Source organism: Mastomys coucha, unplaced genomic scaffold, assembly GCF_008632895.1.
Source record: "Mastomys coucha isolate ucsf_1 unplaced genomic scaffold, UCSF_Mcou_1 pScaffold4, whole genome shotgun sequence".
Classification (NCBI taxonomy): domain Eukaryota; kingdom Metazoa; phylum Chordata; class Mammalia; order Rodentia; family Muridae; genus Mastomys; species Mastomys coucha.
Genome location: NW_022196910.1, coordinates 22,736,749 through 22,756,355, shown reverse-complemented (window position 1 = coordinate 22,756,355; position 19,607 = coordinate 22,736,749). Strand labels below are relative to the sequence as shown.

Below are 19,607 nucleotides of genomic sequence, written 5' to 3'. Positions count from 1 at the left end.
CACTGTATCTCCCCATTACTCTAAGGTCATCTACAATTATAGATCCATACCTGGTGAATGACTGCTCTCATATTCTCCTAAATAACCCAGAATGGGAGGTTTCCTTCAGCAACCTGTCATTATCCCCACTCCCTTATCACACCCACGTCCTAGAGATCATACTGGTGTCAAGTCTGTTTCTGTATCCCTTAGTGTCCCATCTGATATCTGAGCCTGGATGATATGAGAGCTCAAATATAACCCAAACTGCTATTTAAATACATTGGGCTACATATTGAGAGTAACTGTTCAGTGGGTCATGTTGAAGAAAGAGCTGACCCTGGTGATCCAGTGGTTTGCATGTGTCCTGGAAGGGTTCACACACCAGAGGACTGGTGCTCAGTGTTTCTGTGTGTAGGATATCGAGGTGTTGCTTCAGGAAGCAATTAAAGGAGTCCTCATGTGACTTCAGTTATTTCTGTCAAGGGTGACGTGTCCTAAAGGGTGAGCCTGTTGTTTCTCCTAGTCCCTGACTTTTCTCTCTTCCATCTCTCCATGTTCCAACATGACATCACAATGTGAAGTAGCCAAGGGAACTCCCAACAGAAGCTGAACCTAGGCTGCTTGGTCTTGGACTCACTCTGTAGGCCAAACACACCTCTCTTCTTTAAAAAAACAAACAAACATGGAGCTTCTGGTATTTTGTTGTAGCAACTAAAAATGCACTAATATTTGTAGAGTGCCCCGGAGTCTGCAGGGCTGTAGAGGAATTGCCAGAGGACTGAACAGAATGGCTCGCTCGGACTCCGAGCAGCAATGAGAGAGAAGATCAGTTTCCTACTGTGTCTAACACCTACAGAATTTTTAGAAGGTGACATTTAAAGTTCTTTTGTAGTAGGAAGCAATGTTTTTTAAGTACTTAAGAGATGATTGCTGTGAGGGCACTAAAGCGTTGACTCTGTTGTGTTCCTGTAAATCACTCTTCATTTCCTCTAATGCCCTTTCAAAGCATCTGCTGGTTTGTTGTTCTAGGCAGAGAAAATGACGAACAGTCTGGTGAGCGCTGAGTACAGATTCAGACCCTTTGTCAAAGAACGCTTAAGATCAAAGCTTTCCAGAGGCAAGCAGCTAGGAGATCAAAGGACATCTTTATCATGTGTCTTATGGGGTGTGACTTTACACACCAGAAATTAGACCTTTGGAGTCTGTGTATTCACCATTAAAATGTGTCTGACTTCTAGGGAAACAAGGTCCTCAGCTCCCATCCACATTTTTACCAGGAAATGGGTAGGTGGAAGAGGCCTGTGATCTTCCTTTTCTTCCCTAATGAGAATCGTGCCTTAGAGGAGTGTGTTTATGTTGTTCCAGATGTGTGCTAAAACACTCCAGATACAGAAGTGGGTGGGCCAGGCCCCTGCCTTCCAGGAGACCGCACGAAAGGAAGTCAGGCAGTTATAGAAGGTCCCTTGATCTATATCGACTGGTGCTAAGCGAGAGGGTACAGACCTGGGCTCAGTATACAGCAAGGCCTGTGGGAATGAGCATCATGAGACAAGGTGTTAGTGGGTGAGGTGGGGCAGTGGAGCGGTGTGTACTACCCCTAGAGGACATGAGTGGTGCTACAATGAAGTTAGAGTACAGAATGCAGAGCGATCCTGCCAAGATGCCAGGACCCAGAGGGATCGGCTGTCAGGTTAACCAGGGTCTCATAAGCCAAGTTAGAACTTACTTAGGAAGAATGGGAAAGAACCTCAAGACTAGGTAGGAGATTAAGAGGTAGTGATTCTACACTTGTGTAGGAGGAGCTAGTAATAGCCTCTTGCTAGTGGTCAGGAATTGATTTCCTCACCAGGTTTTGAGAAAGTTGCATAGAGCAGGCAGCTTAGCCAGCTGTGCCCATGTGGGTGTATTGTTGAAATTACTTGCTACATAGTGTCAACAGGATGCCCAGAGACTGGTCTCTGGAGTAGACTAACTAGATCAATTCCCTCCCAACCTCTGCTCCAGCTAAGGGTGAAAGGCAACCTGGATGCTGACTTCTTATCTTACAATGGTTTCATCCCGTCTTAAGCATCCATCAGAAGACCATTTTTTCCTTTTCCTGGTGTTGGGGGTTGAACCTGACCATGGAGCTACATTCTGGGTGTTGCAACCAGAAATCGTTAAAGTTAACTTGGAATTTTTTCTTCTTCTAATTGCCATTCTCACTCCTCTTCACTCCATTGGGGTTGGATTAAAAACAAGGGCCGACAGTACATGCACAGTTGTCTCACAAGACTACCACAAAGACTAGGCTCATTCTTAAGTGTGTGGACTCACTGGGGTTTAACTGGTGCTGTTGCTGTGTAAAGTGGTGATTTTGTACAGATTTAAACCAAGTTTCTGTAAGGAGCAGTTGAGGCATAAAATGGGAGCCAATCTGCATCCCTTGTTAAGAAAGAAAGAGAAAAAAAAGAAAGAAAGAAAGAAAGAAAGAAAAGAAAGGAGGAAGAAAGAGAGAAAGAAAGAAAGAAAAGAAAGGAGGAAGAAAGAGAGAAAGAAAGAAAGAAAAGAAAGAAAGAAAGAAAACCAAAAAACCCAAACTCTTAAGAATGATTCAACACACCCACTGAAGGGAAATGTTAGTGGCTTACTGGAAGATGTTACGCATGAATGAATTACCACAGCTCACATCACATCTGCAGGCATAATGTCTAGCCAGGTTAAAAATGTTAAGACCCCTAATCCATGTCAAGCCTAGCCTAATCCATGAGCCTCATGTCCAAGTAAGAGACACTGTCTCAAAAATCAAAGTGGAGAGTGATTGAGGAATGATCTCTGGCACACACGCGCACACACAAATCTGTACTTGCAAAGTTGTCTGTCTCCTCACTGTACTCAGAAGGGTGATTCTAACTCTCTATAATCTCATATAAATGGAGAAGGTGACAACTTAAATCTGCACCAGAACCAAGCATAATGTTCATGCATGCAAACCTAGCAGTTCCAGGCCGGCCTGGCTACATCCAGTGTGAGACTGTACTGGATAGTAACACTAACTAGACTCATCCAAGAGGAAGGAGTGCCAGTTGAGAAAATTCTCCCATGAAAACAGGCTGGAGGCAAGCTTGTAGACCATTTTCTTAATTACTGATTGATGTGGGAGGGCCCAGCCCATTTGGGTGGTGCCATCCCTAGGCTGGTGGTCCTGGGTTCTATAAGAAAACAGGTTGAGCAAGCCATAGGAACCAAGCCAGGGAGCCTTATGGCCTCTGCATGAGCTCCTGTCTCCAGGTTCCTGCCTTGTTTGAGTTCCTGTCCAGACTTCCTTTGATGATGAGCAGCAATAAGGAAGTGTAAGTCAAATGAACCCTTTCCTCTCCAATTTGCCTTCTGGTCATGGTGTTTCATTGCAGCCATAGTAGCCGTGACTAGGGCAGAAATTGGTACCAGGATTGAAGGGTGTTGCTGTGACAAACTGACAATGTTGTTTTGGGGAGAATTGTGAAGGTCTTTGGAACTTGGTGCAGGGAAAGCCATTGAGTGTTCAATGCTTGGTGAGCTGTTCTGTAGGAGCTTAGAAGATAAGAATATTGAAGGCAATGCAGAAGATGAGCGCCTGAAGTTTCAGGTGGGAGTTTGAAGACTCTATTGGGACCATGTGTTATTTTGGATTAAGATTCTGCGGTTCTGGTTAGCTGGGACTGAAGAATCATCTGTGATCAACAAGGTACCAGAACTACTAAAGTGAAACTTTGCTTTGCTGGGGTACTCCATGCTGGTCGGCTGGAGAAGAAAAGACCAGCATCTCTGGGTGAAGCCTTCTGGGCAGTGTTACCCAAGAGTACCCAGAAGCTGCGTTCCAGAGGAGGGTAAGGTTGGGCCTCCATTTGCCAGCTGACTTTGGCAGTGTCAGAGTCTCCCAGATGGGACTGGTCTTGAAGGCATGAAGGAATCATGGAGAGAAGTTGAGGCTTGGCACTGTGTGGTAGGGCTGGAGTCCCTGAAGAGAAGTCAGGAGAGACTCTAGCGGTTTGGGAGATGCCAGTGCCATGGAATGACCATCATGAACATCAGTGGAGTGGAGCCAGCCGGAGCCTAGAGGACAAGCTGTGTGCACTGTAGAGGGCAGAGCTGGAGAAGTGACCCAAGCCTTTGGAGGAGCCCAGAGATGGTGAGTGAGTCCTAGACAATTGGACATTGAGTTATTTACACCGCTGGGGTTTGGTTTTGCTTTGTTCAGATTGTGACTGTGTCCTGGTTCTTCACTCTTGAAGAGAATATTTAACTTAATTTTGATTTTTTTTTTTTTAAGGAGACTGAAAAGTTGAAAGACATTGAGTTTTTAAAAGATTTTGGACATTTTAAAGAGATTGGATGTTTTTAAAGAGACTGAACTTGTAATGTGTTTGAATTCGTAAGGACCATGGATCTTTTAAAAATTGTTTATGTTTTATTTTGTGATATGAATATTGAAGTCCCATTTGGGGGATAAATAAGAAAGGAAATGTTCTTATTTAAAAAGTGATGTGTTTGTGTATCAAGTTGACAAGGGGTCAGTTGTCCTGGTTAGTTTTATGTCAAGTTGACACAAACTGGCGTCATCAGAGAGGAAAGCGCCTCAACTGAGAAAATGCCTCCATGAGATCAGGCTGTAGGCAAACCTGTAGGGAATTTCTTTAATTAATCATCAGTGGGGGTGAAGCCAGTCCATTGTGGGTGGCACTATCTCTGGGCTGGTGGTCCTAAGTGCTATAAGAACTCAGGCTAAGCAAGCCATAGGAAGCAAGCCAGTAAGCAGCACCTCCCCCATAGCCTCCGCATTAGCTCCTGCTTCCAGGTTCCTACCCCCTGTTTGAGGGCCTGTCCTGACTTCTTCAATGATGAACAACCATATGGAAGAGCAAGACAAATAAACCCTTTCCTCCCCAGCTTACTTTTTGGTCATGATGTTTCATCACAGCAATAGTGACCCTAAGATAGAGACTCAAACAAACAAACAAAACAAAACAAAAACCCAGTCTGCACAAAACTTCTCCCTAGTCAGAGTCCCCTAAGTAGGCCTCCTGCCCACCTTTGTTTTAAAGAACATGGCATTTAAGTCTAAAGTCAAAGTGACTGCTTTGACATTTACTCAGTCTTAATGTTATTTCCTGTCTGTCATCCCACCGATAAAAGAGGTGTTCTTCATTCAATTTTTTTTTCTTGTTAACACAATTTTTTATTACAGGGCTTTGTTCTCCCATCCCTTCTAGGAAGAAGAAAATGAAAGGGAACTATATTTTTCTCCACTCTCTTGCAGTTTGGATCCTAAATGTCCCCTCAAAGACCATGAGTTAAAGGCTTGTTCCTCATCCACTACTGGGAGATAGATGGTAGAGGTGTGGCCTCATGGAAGGAAGGTTAGGTCATCAGGAGTGTGTCCTTGCAGGAGCAGTGACTCCGGCTCCTTTACATCACTGTCTTCTATTCCTACAGCTAAGAGGAGAGGGGATTTGCTCTATGACATGACCCAGCTTGAAGCTCATTCAGCCTTTCAGAATGCCTAAAGCTACTTGGCAACTACTGACTGACAGACTTGACTTAACATTCAAAAGAACCCCTCTGTCTTTTAACTGTGTGTGTGTGTGTGTGTGTGTGTGTATGTGTGTGTGTGTGTGATACTTTCTCTACAGGAATGGAGAGCTAACACACTTCACCAATCATGGTCAGAGGCAAGCCCTGCTTACGGTCTGTCCCTGAAGAACAATAACTGAGATGCTCAGCTAGTTGGAACACAGCTGAAGTCACTGAGAAGGACTTGTTGCCTGCTGTGCATAGAAACCAGTGTTCTGTGCCCGGGGTTTTGCAAAAAGAAAAAGCTTTATTTGTATAGCCTTCTGGCAAAGAGCTACAAACTCAGATCTGCCTCCCCAATCTGTTTGGGGGCGGGGATAAAATTTGCCAGAGGTAAAAAGAGATAACATTGCTTGCTGGTTGAATGACAAGCTCGCAGCTCATCCTTTTTTAGAAGCGTGTATGAAGCTAAGCTCTGCACCTGGGACTTTTGAGCACATAAAATTATTGACCAGATCACCTGATTTCTCATATATATTCCTCAAAATCTAGTCCTAAACTATACACACCACTAGCAAAAGGCCTGAAGGCTTTGCCTGGAAAACCACTTAAAGTTAAGGAATTTATTTTGATGTATGTCTAGGTCTCAGCTATTGTCATCCATGGGGCTCAGCCTTGATGGCCGTCCCCCTCTAGGGGCTAGCATCTTTCTATTGGCAGCTGGGCAGCATGCCAGGTGGGGTATTGTCCGTCCCTCCCTGCCTCCAGCCTTCATCTCTTTCTGCCTCGGAGCCCTTTCACAGTTCATTCTTCTTTAAATATGGCCCTTTCATTTCAGAATGAGCTAGTGTAGATTTCTTAGTCTTCAAAGACTCAGCATTAGGACTGTGAGGAACTTCAAACAGGATTTTGTTCTTTTTTTTGAAAGATGGGGAAAAAACCATCAATTCCCTTTTTATAAATTATGAAGAAGATAGTTAGCTAATCATGTTTGAAATGTATGTTGTTGAGATCATCAGCTGAATGGCTGTGGTTGATGGGTGACTATGGCGTAAAGGGCAGTTATTCTCAGGGTTAGCCTCTTTATTGCTCTAAGTACTAGGCATAGCAGGATTCCTTTACCGCTTATCATGTTTCAGAAGTGTACATGGGGAAAAGGTCTCCTCCTCTTAATCATCATCAATGTCACTTTCAAGCACTCACAAGGGAGTTTTGCTTAGGCAACTATAGTTCAAGCGATTCCTTTACCTGTCTAATGGCCATCAGAGCTACATGCCTCACGAGAGTAAATGGCCACGGCAGAAGACAAAATAAACCTCACTTGACTGATTGCTTTGAGGAGAACATGCAAAGAGGACTTGAAATTCAATTCCCAGTGGGCTGGTGAGATGGCTCAGTTGGTAAAGGTGCTCAGCCATCAAGTCTGACAAGCTGAGTTTGATCTGCAGGGCCCTCCTGGCTCATATACCATGACTGGAAAGGTGGGGAGAGCTGCTTTAGCTGTGGCCCCAGAGTTCTGTGGCAGCTGGTAATGTTGTGTTCATTGTTGGGAAGTTGGAGAACATTTCAGTTCTGACAGAACATAAAGACCTTACCTAAAACAACAAGCAAAACCTCAGTGCACAGCAATGAGCAGAGATCCTATATGACCAAATGTGAGGAGTTAGTGGTACCTGTGTCCAGATACAAACTTTTGCCTAACACCTTGCCATAACTCCATTCATTATTCATTATTGTTGTTGAGCTCTTACTAGCCTGATTTAGAAGTTATACTTTATCTCAGGTGGGTACATATAGAAAATACAGTATAGGTATCTCCCAAGGTCAACTGGAGTCTTGTAATGTATCCCCTGAAGATAAAGGGAGTCTACTGTAGAAAGTGCTCATCAATATCAGTTATACATGAATGAATGAATGAATGAATGAGCTAAACGATTTTGTACATTAGGAAATTAAAGTCAAAACCACTGGTTTTTCCATTCTGCAGAACTGTTACACAGAGTTGGCCTTAAGTAAACACTCCCATCCAGAGACCCTAATCATCGAATCTCCTAGAGATTGCAAACTATTATTCTACATGTAATTATAAACCAAATGCTATTTATTTATCTTTCTTCCTGGCTAGGGTGGTACACACATGTAGACATTATAAAAATTTCCAGAAAAGGAATGGAAGGCCGGAGCAAAGGTTCCTTTGATGTCATAATGGCTGATGTTGACTGTCACCTTGAGGGGATGTAGAATAACCACAGGAACACCTGCTAGGTCTATGTGGAACAACCACAGGAATAGCTGCTAGGCCTGTCTGTCTGTGTGGAAGTGTCTAGATGGGGTTAATTGGAGTAGGAAGAGCCACCCTAAACTTGGGTGGCTCCACTCCAGAGCTACGGGTCCTGGATTGAGTAAGAAACGGAAAGTGTCTCCACTGGGCTGGGGACATGGCTCAGTGGCTAAGAAGACCTATCCTAACACTGGAATCAGGCTCCTCACAACTGCCTGGGAGTCCAGCTGCAAGGAATCCATATCGTTTGATCCCTCTCTCTCTCTTTCCCTCCCTCTCTCCCTCTCTCCCTCTCTCCTTCTCTCCCTCTCTCCCTCCCTCTCTTTCCCTCTCTCCCTCCCTCTCTCTCTCTCCCTCTCTCCCTCCCTCCCTCTTTCTCTCTCTCTCTTCCTCCCTCTTCTCCCTCCCTCCCCTCTCTCTCTCTCCTCTCCTGTCTCCTGTTTCTGTCTCTCTGCTCCCCCCCTCTCTCACACTCTCTCTCTCTCTCTCTCTCTCTCACACACACACACACACAAACACAGGGCTGGGGGTTCTCAATTAAGTAAAATCTTTTTTAAAGAGGAGAGACTACTTTCTGACTTTAGATGCAATGTGACCAGCTAACTCAAAGCTCCTGCTTGAACATTGAGCCAGACTCAATTTTTCCTTCCTTTGGTCAGTGGCTTTCATCCGGTACTCCAGCCCAGGGACAATCAAAGGAATTAATGCAAAATTACCTTTCAAAGTCTAAGATCTGCTTCTCAACCCTGCCTTCCCAGAAGTTAATCGCCCACAGGAATGAGTCTGTCTTCTTGTGGGAGTTAAGGGGAGCTGGCCCTTCAGAGCCATGCTGAGTTTGCAACAGTGCCTTCATATGCACCTGTAACATTGCAAGAGTTGCAATAAGTTTGCTTAAAGAGCCTCTCTTTGCCACTGTTTGCCAAGTACTATGGTAAGTTCTTGGCTTTCGATTCATTTACTCCTCATTTCAGCCTTTCAACTACCCTGATAGTCCTCTATCTCATGGGATGGAAACCTGGGATCAGGGTGAAATTAATTGCTTGAGTCACATAGTGAACTCACACAATACAAGGTCTACCATAAACCTCTCCTCTGGCACTCCTGAACCCACGGACCTCATGGGAGCATTTCTTTTCTGACATATAAGATAATTGCTTTTCATTTTAAATTTCTTTAAAGTACTATATGTCTTGGATAACTTTAGTTTTTTTTTTATTTTCTTTTAAATTTTTATTTAAATTTATTTAAATTTCAATAACACGGACAGTCTTCCTGGGTGGAGCTTGCAGCTGGCTCTTATCCTGGAAAAACGGCAGGCTTAAGGCATTGCACATAGAGGGACATGGGAGGAAGGGACAGGAATTGGCAAAGTGACTGAACAAAGAAAGGTTCTGTCTTAGGGTGAAGTTAATGGTGCATGTTTAGGGAAGGCCAGAAGACACAGAGCCACAGAAACATGTTTTGATTCTGCATAAAGGCGTGTCTGAGAGCCTATAGCAAGTAGACATGGGGGGGTGTCTTTGTTTTGTTATTTAATTTAATGTCTCCCAAATACTCTTTCACTGTAGTCACCAACTATCTCTGGCTCTTACAGTCTCTCCACCCACCCTTCCTCAATGATCCCTGAGCAGAGGGAGAGGGGAGTGTTATTGATATCTCATTTAGGTTTGATGGCTTTAATTCTACATGTTTTTATTAATATCACCAAGGGTCTTCTCCTTTGTTAAGCATAGTCCTTCTGCCATGAAATTGAGAAGAGTGAGTCTGTATAAGAGTTTTACTGGAAACCTTGCAAGTTGTAGGATTTGAGTAGGATGTGGAACTTAAGACCATTGTAGACTATGTGATGTCATAAATGGAAGACATAAACTCATACATTTATAGATTAAACCTGCTCTCTGCACTTAAACACCTTCTCACAGTTTTCTCCCTCAATTTGGGACCTTAAACACTCACAACCCATAGTGAGCATCCATCATCAGTAGATGACCTGAGGCTCCAGATGTCTTGGCTTCAAGGACATTTGGTCTTCACTATCAACCCATCCTCCAAATTATATAAACCTGACCTATGCTGGCTGACCTCTTGTTATCACAATGCAACCACAGCTGGAGACTACAAAATATTGTGCTGAAATAAAAATTGGCTCCTTTACAACATGAGTAGAGAGCATCCTTGGAAAGGAAAGGAGAGGGGTGGGGGGGGAGTGGGGGTGGGGCATCAGGGAGGGGCTCAGAGGAGGTCAGTGTGTGCCAAGCTGGGACAGTACAGACTTGAGGACAGTACAGACTTCATCTCAGCCTGCTTCCAGGGCAAGTGCATTTATTAAATCTCCACAGCAGTTCCCCCTCTTAGTGGATTACGTAACGGATACTTCCTATCTTAGCTACTTGGATGGTGCAATGGGGAATAGGAGTCCTTCCTTGTTTGGCTGTTGGCACTGCTTTTTTGCTGTAATCTTTTGATTTTGTATAGAGGTATCCTGGTAGTTAGTATGTTCATATTTTTCCAATGGAAGTCCCATTTTTCCAATGGGAGCCGAGTACTCCCCAAATATGGGTTGGTCTGTACTCAGCTGGAATTGCCATAAGAGTTTATTTAACTTCTCCAGAAGTCAGATAGATATGGGTCAACTCTAGCTGCAGCCACAGTTTTGGCTTGTACTTTAATCACTCTCTGACTATCCCATTTTAAGACCCCTGGCTGCCCTTCCCATTCATCTGTAAAGACTGACTTGCCAAAACTCTGTGGCATTTTAAGGGTTCTTTTTTCAATATCTCTAAGCTTGTTGTTAATCTATTATGGAATCCATTTCATTGCCTCTCTTTAACCTGAAGATGGTTGTTTTTAAAGCTGCATCTGACAGGGAGCTTTTAGGGCCTCTCATTTGATAGAGAAGTTTCAGGCTTGGTACTGTAGTCTTTCCCTCATAAATCCCCCTGATCTATTTCCCTTTGTCTCAATGACCTTCTCAGCTGACATCATCTTTGGGCTGTTTGCCCCAAGAGATGGGAGAGGTTGGGTGTGACAGCACTAAGCAAGCATCCATAAGGCATGGTGAGTTGTAAAGTAACCAAATCTCAAGGCTGGGTGGGTACCAGGAGATTGCTTAGTTCTAGATCCCTCCCCGCACAAGAATTTGTTCTTGAATATTCATAGCCCCTCTCCTCTGCTAAAATCCTTCCAAGCAGAGAGATCATTAGTTGGCTGAGCATACTGTTCTCTTGTTTCAAGTTCTAATTGCTGGAGTTATTCAACTGAACTCTGCCTTCTTCCCGTTAGTTCTAGGTGTACCATTGGGAGCAACACAAGTTAAGTATTGATTTCTTTTTTTTTTTTCTATTTATTTATTTATTTATTTATTTATTTATTTATTTATATTTTTTTTGTGTGTATGAGTACACTGTAGCTGTACAGATGGCCGTGAGCCATCATGTGGCTGTTGGGAATTGAACTCAGAATGGCCCCACTTGCTCCACACCCCCTACCCCACCTCACCCCCCACCCTCCCCACCTCCCTACCCCCCTACCCCTGCTCGCTCTGGTGTAATACACTGTAGCTGTCTTCAGACACACCAGAAGAGGGTGTCAGATCTCATTACAAGTGGTTGTGATCTACCATGTGGTTGCTGGGATCCAAACTCAGGACCTCATCTTACCAGCCCCCAAGTATTGACTTCTTATAAGACCTTACTAACTGCTCTTGTGTGTTGGGGTCTCTACTGACTGACTTACACTTAGTCAGGTTCTTGTAGTTGCAGGCAATAGGCAGCAACTACAGCTAACTATCTCAGTTTTCTTTGCCTAAGTAAGAACTACTTCAACACTTGGTGCCTCAAAGAAATACTTATTACCTCATAGATGCTCTGGGCCAGGAATCCAGAAGCAACTTACTAGGTGGTTCTGGGCCAGGGTGTCTCATAAGGTTTTAGCCAAAAATGTCATCTGTCCTGCTATAGTCATCTGACTACAGGATTGACTGGGTCAGAGTGTGGGTCCCCTTCTGAGCTCTCTACCATCGCTGATGGCAGTAGGTCTCATTGTCTTTTCAGCCATTGGCCAGAGCCATCCTTCTTTTTCACTTTGGTATGTCTCCAACATGGCAACTGGCCTGGTATAGGCTATAAGGAGAGGCAAGGCAGTCCTTGTATGACCCAATCTCTGAACTCATTAATAAGGCTCCCCCCCCCTCTCTCACACACACACACACATACAGACACACACCTACAACATAAAATAATAGTCTCTAGGGGGAAATAGGAAGTACTCTGTTAGGAATATGAGTATGTGACCTGGGGGAAGGTAAGAAAGATTTTATTTTCCTTTAACTAGATATCAATTGCTCTAGCTGGGCAGGTGATTGTGCACAACTTTAATCTCAGCACTCAGAAGGCAGAAGCAGATGGATCTGTGAGTTCAAGGCCAGCCTGGTCTACAGAGTGAGTTCTAGGACAGCCAAGGCTACACAGAGAAACCCTATCTTGAAAAACAAAAACAAAATGCAACAAAACAACAAAAAAGAAATCAATGTCTCCCCTAAGGGGTGCTTAAAACTCTATTGGGATTTGAGGAACAAATTATTTTCTATATTGAACATTTATCCTCCTGCCCCTACTTCCAAAGTGCTGGGCTCACGGGCTCCCACTACAATGCCCTGTCTGATGCAGGGCTGGGATTAGACGCATTCAGGGGAAGTACTCTGCTAAGTCGGCTGCACCACAGACTGATACTCAGTCTTTAGAGAGTGTGTCAGCTCCCACTGCTCACAAAGGAAGCTCTGCATCATAGAAACTCAAGGGAGGCTAGAGCTGTTCGAACAGCACTTGTGCCATTTCTGAGTATGCTTAGGTTAAGGTTAGCTTAAAAGACTATAGACACTTCTTTCTTCTTCTTTCTCTTTACTAGAAGTAAGGCACTAGGTCAGCCCCCATTCAAGGCAAGGTGATTCTGGTTCTACATCTTGAAGCCCAAAGAAACTAAAAAATAAAAATAAATAAAAATAAAAAGTGGATATTGTTTAAGCCATCACATTCTACAAAAACAAACAAACAAAAACAAAAACAAAAAAATACCACACACAAACAACCCGCCCCTTACAGTTTGGATATGTAATAAATATATAAATGTATGCAATCCCCCTTCTCCAGGTTCCTGCAAGGGACACCCTATGACATGTCATCTTACCTTACCAAATGGCCATCTGTGTGAAGACCAGGTGACCTTGGGGGTATTTTGTGGTAGCTCCTTAAATACACTTCTATTTAAACATCCGTCAACTAGAGTACAAGCCATCTTCTTTCCTCCCCAATACACACAGCAAGACAGGCATGGGCTAGCCAAAATAGATATTTCTGTTCCCAAAGCAGGAAAACAAGAAGCTGGTCCTTAGCAACGTTGAGTTCCAACTGGCAAGTGTTAGACCTTCGCAGTCCAATTGGGGAATGTTAGAAATGGACTGTGGCTCAAGGTGAAGGATTAGTCTCCATAACGCTTCCTCTGTCTCAGAGTTCTTAGTTCTGCCTTTTAAAGCCATCCTCCCAGACCTGGACTACTCAATGGGTCACATTGCACTGAGTACAAGCCAAACCAAGCCCAGCCAAGACATCACAGAGTAGAGAAAGGTTTATTACCACCAGCAGACAAGGAACACAGAGGGTATAGCTAGGAAGTTCCTTCCTGGAACAAAGGCAGTTTGGAGAGATCACTCAAGGGAGACTAAAGGTGTTCAAATAGCTCTTGTCCCATTTCTGAGTATGCTTAGGTTAAGGTTAGTTTAAAAGACTGTAGACATTTTTGGACATGCTTATCTCAGATAAGCATGGAACACATGTTTAGAGGATTAACATGATGTTTTGGAATGCTCCTGGGCACTGCACCATAAAATCTCAACTGGAAATAAAGAAATGACACTGTGATAGTTAATATCGGCTGGACACCAAGGTGGGCAAGAGATGGCTTTCAAGGAGTCTAAAAATAGCCCAAGATAATGTGTCTCTGGTCTACAACATTTAACTCCTTGGAAGCACCAGGTTTAGTCCCTTGGCCTGTAGATACTTCAACAAATATTCAGCTTTTCCTTCCCCCCCACCCCCGGGAACTTAAGTTTATACTAGTTAAAAATTATCCAGCACACATTTCTTCACATTCTTTGAGTCAGGAACTTGAGAGCCTGCGAGCTAGGCAGTTTACACTCAGATCAGTCTCTGACATTAAAGCAAAGATGTTGGCGGAAACAATAAAAGGAACAGTGTGGGGTCAGGACCCCAAGATCAAGTTCTCAGCACAAAGCAGATTATTTACTCCAGAAGGACAAAGGGCAGGGAATAAGAGGCAAAGACAGGAGACTGAGAGTGCCGGAGAAGGGGAAGAGGACCAGAGAGGGAGAAGGGATATTTATCCCCAGGGTACAAAAGACTGCCTCTGGATAGAGAGGAGACCGATGTGGCACATAGGCAAATGGCAGTTTACAGAGTTTAAAGGGAAACCCTCTGTTAGGATGAGGTGTTTAATTTTAATTGGGTGTGTTTAATTAGGTGATCCAAAGGGGACTTTGGATTGCTGGGCTTCAATACATCGACCATGGGACCTTGGCTGTCACCCTCAGGAGGAGGAAGTGGCCAAATAAGGGATTAGACCTTGATGGCTAGCTTTAGGGATGTAATCTAACAGTTTTTAGCAAGGCAGAGGGGATGGGGGAGAAGCGCAAAACCTCCTGGAGCCAGACTGACCATGCTTGAACTAGTCCAGAGTCTCTTCAAACACTTACAGAAAATGACTCTGGGATTGGAACCCCAGCCTCACTGATGGTATTCAGTTCAGTCAGTGAGGAGTCTGCCCCTCCCAGTGGGGAAGCCCTGCCCTTCAAAGTCAAGGGGAAATCCTGGGCCTACAACCCTGGTTGGAGCCCAGCAGGTTATGTGTGACTTGGCGCATGAATGGCTAAGCCTGTGAGTAACAGAACATTAGGCTCGAGGCTGGGAAGGAGTGGGCACTCACTAACAGCTCTGTAGCTATTAGGGATTAATCTACCACATCACACAGCATTCACATTCCTCATCAGTTACTGACCTTTCTTGCTACCTGCTGGTTCACTGAAGTTCCTCTGACTGTGTGGTATTTAATGCCTCCAGCACATTCCATCCAGTCCAGGGAACAGGAGGGTCATTAAATACACCTAGAAACTCTGCCAGAGGCTCTTTGTTTATGGGATGAATCAAACAAAGAAATTGGTCACCACAAGAACTTGAGTGAAAATTGAGAGTTGTCTCTGAGGTTGGTGGGAGTACATCCACCTAAATCCTATCCTTGTCTAGCCCTAGGTCCTTCCGATGTGGACATGCATTTTCACTCATCCAGCACAGTTAACATCATTTGCTCTGAAGGTTGCCAAAATACAGATAATATCTCTCTTGTTCAGAAATGTTTTCTATTAGAATAGCCCTGGACCAAGCTTTAGGCCTGAATATATATGACCTCATTCCTCTTCAAGATAATTTCTGGGAACCTCAGGCAAGACTGCTAGCTTTGTTTACAGTAAGGACATCCTAATGCCTACATCCTTGGCATCTAGACATTAACCTTCTCTGTTGTAATCCCATTTGGTGCCCTTGGGACTCACACTGTAATTTCATGTAAGTTTCCTTAGTAAAGTCTTTAAGGATAATAGCTTTAAAACCCATGAAAATTGTTTCTAAGGCAATTTTAAGACAATAAAGTAGGATTTTCTTTTTGAGACACCCACACTCATGTTCTAGGGTATGTATGTCTTAACCCTCATGTTTAAAAAATCTACACTAGGCTGGAGAACATCTCAGTGTTCCAGAGCACGGTCTGCTCTATCAGAGGATCTGGGTTGGATTCTAAGCACTTCACACAATAGTTCACAACCAATCCCAGAGGATCTGATATTCTCATGCCTCAGGCACACGTGGTGCATAGATATAAATGCAAGCCAAACATCCATACCCATGAAATAAAAATCAAACCTCCAAAAATCCATACTTAAAAAAAAAAAAAAGAAAAAAAAAGTCGTCCCATATACTCTAACTCTGCTTCATACTGGCTCATCCTGAAATTCCTTTTTATATCAAATTCAAGGATCTGGTTTGAGTTGAGGTCCCTAAAAGACGAAGAGAACTCCTCGGGCTGCTAAGAGTGACAGCACTGAGCTCTCTCCTCACCAACACGGACATCTTTGAATGTGCTAAGTCAGAAAGAGCTCCGTTATCCCACCAGCAACCTTTGCGTAATGCATGCACATGCTCTGCGAGACCCTGTGTACTCTCCACTCCAGGCTCTCCTAGTGAAGCTCCCTGCATGTCAGATGTTGCCTTAAAAGTTGCAATTTTATGTCTTGTTATTAATAAGCTATCTTTCTTCACCAGAATAACAACTTCTTTAGGGAGATCTGTTGTCTCTTATGTATGTGATGGAGCCCAGTGCTTGGCCAATGTGCTGGCTAGTTTGTTTTGCTTTGGGTTTTTGGTTTTGGTTTGGTTTTTGTCAACTTGACAAAAGCTAGAGTCATCTGAAAGGAGGGAACCTCAATTGAGAAAATACTCCCATGAGATCCACCTGTAGAGCATTTTCTTAATTAGTGGATGATAGGGGAGGGTCCAGCTCATGGTGGGTGGTACTATCACTGGGCTGGTGGTCCTGGGTTTTATAAGAAAGCAGGCTGATGATGAGCTAGCCAGCATTACCCCTTCAAGGCCTCTGTGTGAAGCTCCTGCCTGCAGGTTCCTGCCCTTCTTCAGTTCCTGCTCTGTTTGAATTCCTGTCCCAACTTCCATCAGAGATACACTATGATGTGGAAGTGTGAGCCAAGTAAACCCTTTCCTCCTCAACTTTCTCTCGGTCATGGTCTTTCATCACAGCAAATGGAGAGGATTGTGGAAGGACTTTGGAACTTTGGGCTAGAAAAGCCATTGGCTGTTCAAAAAGCTTGGTGAGCTATTCTGTGGGAACTTGAACAATAAGGTCGTTGAGAGAAATGTGGGCAATGGAGGCCTGGTTTGTGAATATCCAAAGGGAAGTTTGAGAATTCCTTAAAGACTCTATCACAGCTGTTGCATATGTTGTGTTAAGAATATGTGGTTCTGGTTAGCTGGGGCTGAAGAATCAGTTGTGATTAACAAGAAACTGGAACCAATAAAATGAAACCTTTGTTTACTGAGACAATAGATGCTGGTCAGCTGGAGCTAAGAAACTAGCAGTGATTAAGAAACCAGAGTCACTGACGTGAAATCTGGGAAGTGTTTTCTCAGAGTCCACAGTCAGAAGCTGTATTTCCAGAGGTGGCCAAGGTTGGACCTTGTGCTGGCAGCTGAACTGGTTTGAAGGCATAAAGGGGTCATAAAAAGCAGCTGAGGCTTGGCACGGAGAGAGAGGCCAGGATGGACCACTGGAGAAGGTGCAGACTCAGCACAGTTGAAGGCCCAGGACTAAAGGGGTCAAGGAGAGAAGTTGAGGCTTGGTACTTTGAAGAGAGTCTTTTCTCTCTTGCTGTGCTTCACCACAGTGTAAGACCCTAGGAGACCCTCAGAGAGTCTTAGTCCCAACGCGCTACCCACAGATTACAGCTTGACACATGGGTTGCTGCAATAATATGAGGTTTATTGATCCAACTTGCGTGGCCAATGCATGTGGGGTTGCTCATCCTGGTAGGAAGAGGCAACCCCGAGTCTAAGAAGCATATATCTTATATACTTTTACAAAGGTAACAGGGCTAACTGGCTTATTCTGATTGGTGCAGTATCAAACAAGGGATCTCTTCAGGCATTGGTTGGCTTGCTCATGGGGGCTGTTTTGGCTTCATTGCCCCCTTACCTAACTACCTGGAAGGCCCCTGGAACGGGTCATGCTGGAAAGTCCCGGAATTTTTGTAAGGTCAGGGTGTTCTTAGACCCCAGTACAGGGAGGCGTAGAACATCTAATCTTGTTCTTACAGGTTATGTTCTGGTCAGTTTTTAGTTCAGCCCAGCCCTCCTGACCTTTAAAAAGTTTGTTTTTCTTATACAAGCAGATGGCTCTATTATAGATAGGTAACTTTGGCTTATTCTTTCTTTCTCAAAAATCATGTTTTTACCTTTATTTCCACAACAGCAATAATAACCCTGACTGGAACAGCCAATAAATGCCAGCCTTTTGATGAATAATATTGAATTAATGCAATTTACATAATGTACAAACAAATTATTTCTTAGGAAATACAATACCCTTCTAGGGTTAAACTCATCATTGTGAGGAAAGCATGGTACCATCTTGACTGTCTTTCTGTCCCCACAAAGGGTGATGACGAGAAGATTTTTCTCTGTGAACAACGTTCAAATATCTGAAGACCTGTGAACAATTCTTAGGGCAAAGATGTCACCCGGATTTCTGAATTCATTCACAGAAGAAGTTAAGACCCAAGATTTGGGCATTAGGTAAGTTTAGAAATAAGAGCTGTGGCCAGGGCTAGATAAGCCATTAGTGTGCTGGGCACACATGGTTAAGTAGAGATGATCCTACTTCAAGATCCTGAATTTTATTAGATCAGCAAAGACTCATTAGGAAGCTCCGCATTTGCCTTACAGCATTTAATTCATTCAAGAACCGGGGGAGGGTGTACTGTGATCCCCTCCCCCACCTAACGGGAAACACTGTGGCTTGGCAATCAGGATTCAAAGGACATCTGTCTGATTGGCTCTAGAACTTGGGGAGAATTTTCTGGGAGAGGGCAAGATTCCCAGTGCTGTTCTTTCTGTCTTGTTTCATGGCCCAAGCTGTCTTGAGGTTGTGTTCTGCCCTTTCTTACCACAGCCTCTTAGCTTTCAGTGTGATTTTCTGCCCAGAGGGATACACCTGATTCTTCTGTGAAGTCTCTCCATTTCATAACCTCTTATACCCTCCTACCTTCCTTCCTTCCATACTACTGCACATTCTGTACTGATTTCGGGAGCATGTTTTTATACATCATCTTGACTCACAAGGGTTATCATTCCCCCTGGCATTCAAGGTGTCTGTTCCCGGGGCTGTCTTTCAACAGCCATGTCCTTGGGCAATGAAACGGAATTTCTGAGTCTCTTTGTTCTTATGTCTATGCTTTCTTTATGAGGTCATTTAAAAAGATCACACAAGAATTCCTGTTGGTCTGAACGGACTACGCTGACCTGCCGCCACAAACCCCTTCAGACTCCATGGCTTCTCTCTCCTTGGTGCTTCATGCTCACAGCAAAGTCACGAGCTTCACACCCAAGAGGTCGACGGAGCAGCTGTTAGCTGGAATGCATAGTGCATGTGGACCAGCAACAGATGTAGAGTGGTCTTTATGTAAAGGCCAGTTCCCGTGGGGCACGTGTTTAGACACCAACCATACTGAATCACACAGTCGTCTCTAGGCCTTCTGGTTTCATCATCTGAGTGGGTTGTTATATTTGTTTCCTGGAGAAATCATGACAAATAATCATAAACTTGGCTGCTTAAAAGAACATAAATAAAGGCTCACAGTTTCTGGAAGTCCGTTGTCTAGGATTAAGACGCTGGCAGGCCCTCCATGACTCTAGAAGAGGCTCTGAGCTTTGCTGCTTACAGAATCTAGTGGCTATGACATTCCTTGACCCATCATTCTAACCTCTGACTTATAAGGATATTTGTCAGGGAAGCATGTAGGGCAGATCTGAATAATCCAGGATGACTTCCTCTCAAGATCATTAATTACAGCTTGAAAGCCTTTTCTTTGAAATAATATCATAGCTATAGGTTCTAGGAAATAGGACACAAGAATATCTTTGGAGACCAGCATTTAACCTACTGTAGTTACCAAGTGAAT

At 43.9% G+C, this 19,607-nt stretch overlaps 1 long non-coding RNA gene across 2 annotated transcripts; it reads left to right on the top strand.

The window, feature by feature from the left end:
• The first annotated feature begins 603 nt into the window (after positions 1 to 603).
• On the top strand, positions 604 to 19,294 carry LOC116076174. Of its 2 annotated transcripts, none has more exons than XR_004112850.1 (3): positions 604 to 850; positions 18,085 to 18,222; positions 18,894 to 19,294. It is a non-coding gene; the product is annotated as an uncharacterized LOC116076174 (long non-coding RNA). The 2 variants fall into 2 exon arrangements; XR_004112851.1 differs by lacking the exon at positions 604 to 850 and adding an exon at positions 10,798 to 10,852.
• Positions 19,295 to 19,607: the final 313 nt, after the last annotated feature.